This window comes from Salmo salar, chromosome 17, assembly GCF_965601325.2.
Source record: "Salmo salar chromosome 17, fSalSal1, whole genome shotgun sequence".
Taxonomy (NCBI): Eukaryota; Metazoa; Chordata; class Actinopteri; order Salmoniformes; family Salmonidae; genus Salmo; species Salmo salar.
This window is the reverse complement of record NC_138307.1, coordinates 83,120,188-83,127,885: the sequence shown is the minus strand read 5'-3', so window position 1 is coordinate 83,127,885 and position 7,698 is coordinate 83,120,188. Positions and strand designations below refer to the sequence as shown.

General features: G+C 40.6%; 1 long non-coding RNA gene across 1 annotated transcript; it reads left to right on the top strand.

Annotated features, from left to right (window-relative positions):
* Positions 1–343: 343 nt before the first annotated feature.
* LOC145861323 (uncharacterized) lies at positions 344–1,758 on the top strand. Its single transcript, XR_014381053.1, has 4 exons — positions 344–541; positions 633–692; positions 819–956; positions 1,684–1,758. It is a non-coding gene; the product is annotated as an uncharacterized LOC145861323 (long non-coding RNA).
* Positions 1,759–7,698: the final 5,940 nt, after the last annotated feature.

Genomic DNA, 7,698 nt, shown 5'->3' with positions numbered 1-7,698 from the left:
GGGAATAACACCAATCATGAACCTTCAACCTCGTTTTATCCATCCAGTAATCTCGAAGTGGTAAACTCTCTCTAGAACGCAAAACCACAACAAACAAATCTAACCGCAGGACATCGTAGATCTGAAAGAGAGATAACAGCAAGCTCAGCACCAATGCGTCTTGTGCTGGCCACTCCATGGAAATTTTGCGCTAACGAAATGCTGTTACACTTTTAAGCATCACGTTTCGACTGTGGGAATTTTTGAAAGGTGAAGTGATGGGTATATAACATGAAAGAACAAGTGCAGACTGTCAAACTACAGTTCTGCTACACTGCTCTTCTCTCCTCCGTTAATTACGACTCTAAACAATAAGACCGACAAGATGCGCACTATGATGTTGATGACGGTTGGTCTGCTGGCGTTGATGTTTGGACACCTGGATGGACGCGCTCATGGCCGGAAACGACGCGACAGACCAAACTGTCTCCAACGGACGGTCTCTCCCAGACTGATCAACGAATTACTCAACAAAACAGAAACTCTCACAAACTCTTTACCAGTAAGTAGAAAACTGTTTTCATACTGTTTCAAATGCCTGAAATAAATATTGTTATGTGCATAGTAATTAATTGAAATGTATTTTGTTACAGACGTTCCCCAGAAAAATATATGAAAGACTTCTGCCCAAAATCTGTACAACGTGTGCTAAGGTATATTTATAAATCATATTTATAAATCAAAACATAGACTGTTACTGAACTAATTTAGCATTTTATTAAACAAGTAAGAGTAAGAGCAAGCAACACAACTTGAATTATTTTCATTTTATTTTTTAGAAACAACTTGGCATCTGGGAAATCAACAAGATATTGGATGTCTATGGCAATGTGTTCAACCAGAAATCTTTGGAAGGTCTGTACCCCAAACACTTTGAGGATCTTCTGGCAAGGCTGGAAAAAGATGTGCAATCTTGTGTGAGTATTGAACTTTAAGATAGTTCTATTTTTGACCACCTCTTAGAGGAAATGACATTTCTGTTCATCTGTTCTGTTGTATTGTCATCACATGTTAAGGTTAAACACTGACAGTGTTGTAGCTTCAATGAGGCTAACAGAGGTGTATGAGTTCCTCAAGAGCCTATGCAAATCCCAAAGTTGGAATAGTTACCACTTTATTACTGTATGTAATCAGCAATGTTAATATTATGAATATTATAATATGTAATATTCATAAGTAAACATATTCAAAAATAACATTTTAATTAATTTTAACATGATGAACAGGAACTACATTTACACTAACGGGTGACCAAAAATAACTGTCTGAAAGCCTCCAATCAGCCCCACCTCCAATCAGCCCCACCTCCAATCAGCCCCACCTCCAATCTGATTGGCTGTCACCTCTACAATATATTATTAAAAGGCTCAAAATGGAGCCCCTCCCATCACAACAAGGTTCTGGCTCCAACATTTACACAGGGGTTCCTTGAAGACCCTTTTCAGAGAGGTTCCAGGTTTAACTGGAAAGGTTCGGCCTGTGTAGCAACACAAAAGGTTCTTCCAGGCACTTTTACTGTAGACTAGCAGGATGGATGTAGTTGTATACCTGCAGAACACACTGATCACCCACCCATGTTATTGTAAGATATTATAGATGCACAGACAAACAGAAAAGACAACTGACCGTTCTTCCTCTGTACAGCTGGTGGAGTGCCCAACTAGACCAAAATGGACCAAGACAACCATCAGGAAGATGGAGAACACTTTTAAGAAGGTGAATATGACTTATCCAACCCTCTTACACATCTCAACATGGTGCTTTATGGCAAAGGCACACAGCTCAAAACAAAACTAATCTCTAGATCTAATTGACCTGTTTTAATGATTCCTCAACTGTTGACATTTACCTGAGATTGACCTCTTATCTGCACCTGTGTGCATTCACAATCAGTTCCATCCCCTATGGCTGTAGTATCCAATCAGTTCCATCCCCTATGGCTGTAGTATCCAATCAGTTCCATCCCCTATGGCTGTAGTATCCAATCAGTTCCATCCCCTATGGCTGTAGTAACCAATCAGTTCCATCTCCTATGGCTGTAGTAACCAATCAGTTCCATCCCCTATGGCTGTAGTATCCAATCAGTTCCATCCCCTATGGCTGTAGTATCCAATCAGTTCCATCCCCTATGGCTGTAGTATCCAATCAGTTCCATCCCCTATGGCTGTAGTATCCAATCAGTTCCATCCCCTATGGCTGTAGTATCCAATCAGTTCCATCCCCTATGGCTGTAGTATCCAATCAGTTCCATCCCCTATGGCTGTAGTATCCAATCAGTTCCATCCCCTATGGCTGTAGTATCCAATCAGTTCCATCCCCCATGGCTGTAGTATCCAATCAGTTCCATCCCCTATGGCTGTAGTATCCAATCAGTTCCATCCCCTATGGCTGTAGTATCCAATCAGTTCCATCCCCCATGGCTGTAGTATCCAATCAGTTCCATCCCCTATGGCTGTAGTATCCAATCAGTTCCATCCCCTATGGCTGTAGTATCCAATCAGTTCCATCTCCTATGGCTGTAGTATCCAATCAGTTCCATCCCCTATGGCTGTAGTATCCAATCAGTTCCATCTCCTATGGCTGTAGTATCCAATCAGTTCCATCCCCTATGGCTGTAGTATCCAATCAGTTCCATCCCCTATGGCTGTAGTATCCAATCAGTTCCATCCCCTATGGCTGTAGTATCCAATCAGTTCCATCTCCTATGGCTGTAGTATCCAATCAGTTCCATCCCCTATGGCTGTAGTATCCAATCAGTTCCATCCCCTATGGCTGTAGTATCCAATCAGTTCCATCCCCTATGGCTGTAGTAACCAATCAGTTCCATCTCCTATGGCTGTAGTAACCAATCAGTTCCATCCCCTATGGCTGTAGTATCCAATCAGTTCCATCTCCTATGGCTGTAGTATCCAATCAGTCCCATCCCCTATGGCTGTAGTATCCAATCAGTTCCATCCCCCATGGCTGTAGTATCCAATCAGTTCCATCCCCTATGGCTGTAGTATCCAATCAGTTCCATCTCCTATGGCTGTAGTATCCAATCAGTTCCATCCCCTATGGCTGTAGTATCCAATCAGTTCCATCTCCTATGGCTGTAGTATCCAATCAGTTCCATCCCCTATGGCTGTAGTATCCAATCAGTTCCATCTCCTATGGCTGTAGTATCCAATCAGTTCCATCCCCTATGGCTGTAGTAACCAATCAGTTCCATCCCCTATGGCTGTAGTATCCAATCAGTTCCATCCCCCATGGCTGTAGTAACCAATCAGTTCCATCCCCTATGGCTGTAGTATCCAATCAGTTCCATCCCCCATGGCTGTAGTAACCAATCAGTTCCATCCCCCATGGCTGTAGTATCCAATCAGTTCCATCTCCTATGGCTGTAGTATCCAATCAGTTCCATCTCCTATGGCTGTAGTAACCAATCAGTTCCATCTCCTATGGCTGTAGTATCCAATCAGTTCCATCTCCTATGGCTGTAGTAACCAATCAGTTCCATCTCCTATGGCTGTAGTATCCAATAGTAGAGTGTGTTTATGATATGTTGTTGACCATTCATTCCCTCTTTTGGCAGCTGGACACCAACAGGACTTACAAGGCCATCGGAGAGTTCAAGACCGTCCTCCTGTGGATCAGTGACATGAGAGAGAGAAAGGAAAAGTCAATGGATAAATGCCAGTAGTCATCCATCCATCCATCCATCCATCCATCCATCCATCCATCCATCCATCCATCCATCCACACTGTCAAACTGGAGAAGTGGACTGTCACTGACACACACAGAGGAGACCTTCCAGTCACTCCTGAAGAATGAATGCCTCTGATATCATGTCAACCACAGCTTCCATCCACCCCTGGCCTGGACAGTCTTCTATCTAATCTACACGATCACCTGGAGCAATGGACTGTACACACACACACACACACACCACACACACACACACACACACACACACACCACTCCACCCATTCACCACTGGCCTGTGTACCAGCCACTCCAGCCTCCAAGTAATCTGATGCACCAGACTCTACCTCCCACGGCACAAAAGCCTGGGGACTAGGTTTGCATCCAATGGACTCCAACTGACATCATTGGCCTAAATAATCAGCACATTTCCATTATACAGGAGCTCAACTTGTAAGTGAATGTTTTTGGAGCACTGTCCCATGACTCCACCATAACAGTGAGTCATCACAGGATGCTGCTCAGTGTCCAGTTGTACAACACTGTAGAGTACAACAAACGGTCCTTCTATTTTCTATGGTGGTTCCATCATTGGTTTAAAGGTGGCTGTGACGGTCTCCTGGCTCTCTGACCACCTGGCTGATTGACCTGTAATGCTGAGAACATTCCTGCAGGTCTGTTATCTTTCACAAGTGTACCTTTACCTGCATTCCACCTGTACTTTTTTTTTATTTAACCTTTATTTAACTAGGCAAGTCGGTTAAGAACAAATTCTTATTTACAATGACGGCCTAGGAACAGTGGGTTAACTGCCTTGTTCAGGGGCAGAACGACAGATTTTTACCTTGTCAGCTCGGGGATTCAATCTAGCAACCTTTCAGTTACTGGCCCAACGCTCTAACCACTAGGCTACCTGCCGCCCGGGTTCAATCAAAGCCCTACCATAGTAATGTTTTGATGCAGTATCTTTGCATACAAACGACTGGATGGAAAGCATAGTGAGTGGAGTATCTCCATTAAAAGTCCACTTTAGTCCAGGTCTAGTCTTCATCTAGTCCTTACAATAGATACAGCTCTCCTTTGTCAAGAACAATGCAATTGTCAAAGCTTTGAATCATATCCACTCAATGTAGGATTTTAGCAGTATTTTGGTATTTCAATAGGAAAAGTGTATTTTCTTAATAAATGTTTTTCTTTAGTTATATTTACTTAGGTTCATATTTATTGTTTTATAAAATATTATTTGATTATTATTTTTCATATAAATGAGGATGTTATTGTCTGTGACAGGTGAACATAGTTGTGTTCAAAATGATACTTTTTATAATCACTGTTTTGTCTTTACACATCATATTTAATGTATTGTTTAAGTGAATGTTTTTTATACCAAATATCTGTCTGCCTTTTGACTATCAAAATAAAATACAATTTGTATTTCTAAAATTATGAGTTTTCTAAATCTCGTGATTTTTCAGGAGGGAATCAGGAAGGAACGATGAGCGCTTACATTTCAAACATGTGACCTGCGACAAATCGCAGCACTTAATTTGAGCCTCTCAGTTTTGTAATGTCTTGTTCCGGAACCTCTTGTTGCATGAACCATTTTTATTCACTTTTTGCAATGTAAACACTAACAAAAGCGATCAAAGTTTATTAAATTTGCTTCTTTGTTAATTCTCCTGCCCCCCCCCCCCAAAAAAAAACGTGTGGGAAAAGTACATTTTCATCCCAGGACTAATATTCTAGGAGTAGATTTTTTTTGTTGGACTGGGTTGATGATTTGAGCAAAATTGTAACCTATTTTTGAGACAAACGAGAGGCTGTGTGAACATTGCGCCAGTATCTCTCACATAACTAGAAGGAGATTCCTTTTCTATGATCTCTCTCCCTCTCTGCTCTGATAGACATGAACCTGCAACTCTCATCTCTGCAGCGTTGTACTTCATCACTCATTTCCTTATAGAATCGCGCAAAGGGTTCTGAAGGAACTGCAGCACCTCTGATAAATTGAAATACATTTGCCAAAGTTAAAGAATTACTGCTGTCTGTTAGAAATAAATTAAATCATTCAGAATAGCCTACTACACCACGAGAAGACCTATAATTTAGTCACATAGGATAAATATATACATATATTAAATAGCTGTGGATTGTAGCCCAATAACTAGGAACTCTACAGTCGGGAACGCGCAGCAAATCTGTCACGCTTCGAAGACACCGACAGTGAGAATTCACAAAATAATACGCAGCTTCATCTGTTTATGAATGCAACAACAGTTCAACATTCACCTTCTGATGCCATTTCTGTCAAGCCCTCAACGCATTCAGCTTGACGCATACGTTCCATAAATCCAACGTCTGCACCACACCGAACCACAGCAACTGTCTCTGCAACGCAATGCTGCAAGGCAAACGCAGCGTTTGATTGGAAATGAATGTAATTGTGGTGTACCAAAACACAAGACACTGTCGGTGTGATCGAAGCTCAGTGAAAAAACAGCATGCAGACAAAACAGACCTTTCTCAATATTTCAAATACAATCTTGGGAAAACACAGGTTGGAAAGCAAATGTCTCCTGCTGAAAAGAGAAGACTCTATGTTATAGACTACCAACATATTTATCAACTTCCAAATACTGTTTTACTAAGTAAAACCAGAGAGATATGCTTTTGAGCTGCATCTCCCATCACCAGCTAGTGAGCTACGTATCATTGGGTGAGTCAGTGAAACTGGAAAGCATTTTTAGGACTATAATTTCCTCCTCATACTGTAGCCTACAATATGTCTCTCCACACACCTTGTTCTGGGCTATTGATGGATTCAACACAAAGTCGTTGTTATTGATCTCAGATTCTGTTTATCAGAGTCAAAGTACCCTGCCATTTTGATCATTTGTTTGGTATTAAAAAATATTCTTCATCAGACAGCTTGTCTGTGGAAACGTTGGATATTACTGCAGGTTATTCAATTACTGCTTCTGAGCTCCTAGAGTCTACGACTCCTTTTCTTTTTCAAGTGTTCTACTGCGCTCGCCATCACCTCGCTTAAACAGGTGTACGTTTCTTTAGCCTCCATATTAAAAAAGATTCTGCCATAGTCTCCACTCAAAGTAGTGGTCAAAGTAGTGCACTCAAAGTAGTGGTCAAAGAAGTGCACTCTGTAGGGAGTAAGGTGCCATTTGGAACGTCTCCTGTGAGAAAGTAGTGCTCAGATTTCATCCTTGTGAATCTACTGGTATTCAACCATGTGAAACTAAAAGCTGATAGACTCATTATTAATCTACTGGTATTCAACCATGTGAAACTAAAAGCTGATAGACTCATTATTAATATACTGGTATTCAACCATGTGAAACTAAAAGCTGATAGACTCATTATTAATCTACTGGTATTAAACCATGTGAAACTAAAAGCTGATAGACTCATTATTAATCTACTGGTATTCAACCATGTGAAACTAAAAGCTGATAGACTCATTATTAATATACTGGTATTCAACCATGTGAAACTAAAAGCTGATAGACTCATTATTAATATACTGGTATTCAACCATGTGAAACTAAAAGCTGATAGACTCATTATTAATATACTGGTATTCAACCATGTGAAACTAAAAGCTGATAGACTCATTATTAATCTACTGGTATTCAACCATGTGAAACTAAAAGCTGATAGACTCATTATTAATCTACTGGTATTCAACCATGTGAAACTAAAAGCTGATAGACTCATTATTAATATACTGGTATTCAACCATGTGAAACTAAAAGCTGATAGACTCATTATTAATATACTGGTATTCAACCATGTGAAACTAAAAAGTGTCTCATTTGTTTGTATTTACTCTCCCTAGTGGTATTATTCTATACCTCACATCTGATTTGAGATGTGGAGGGAAAGAAAGAAAGACAGAGAGAGAGAGAGAGAGACACAGAGGAAGAGAGAGGAGAGAGACAGAGAAAGGGACAAAGAGA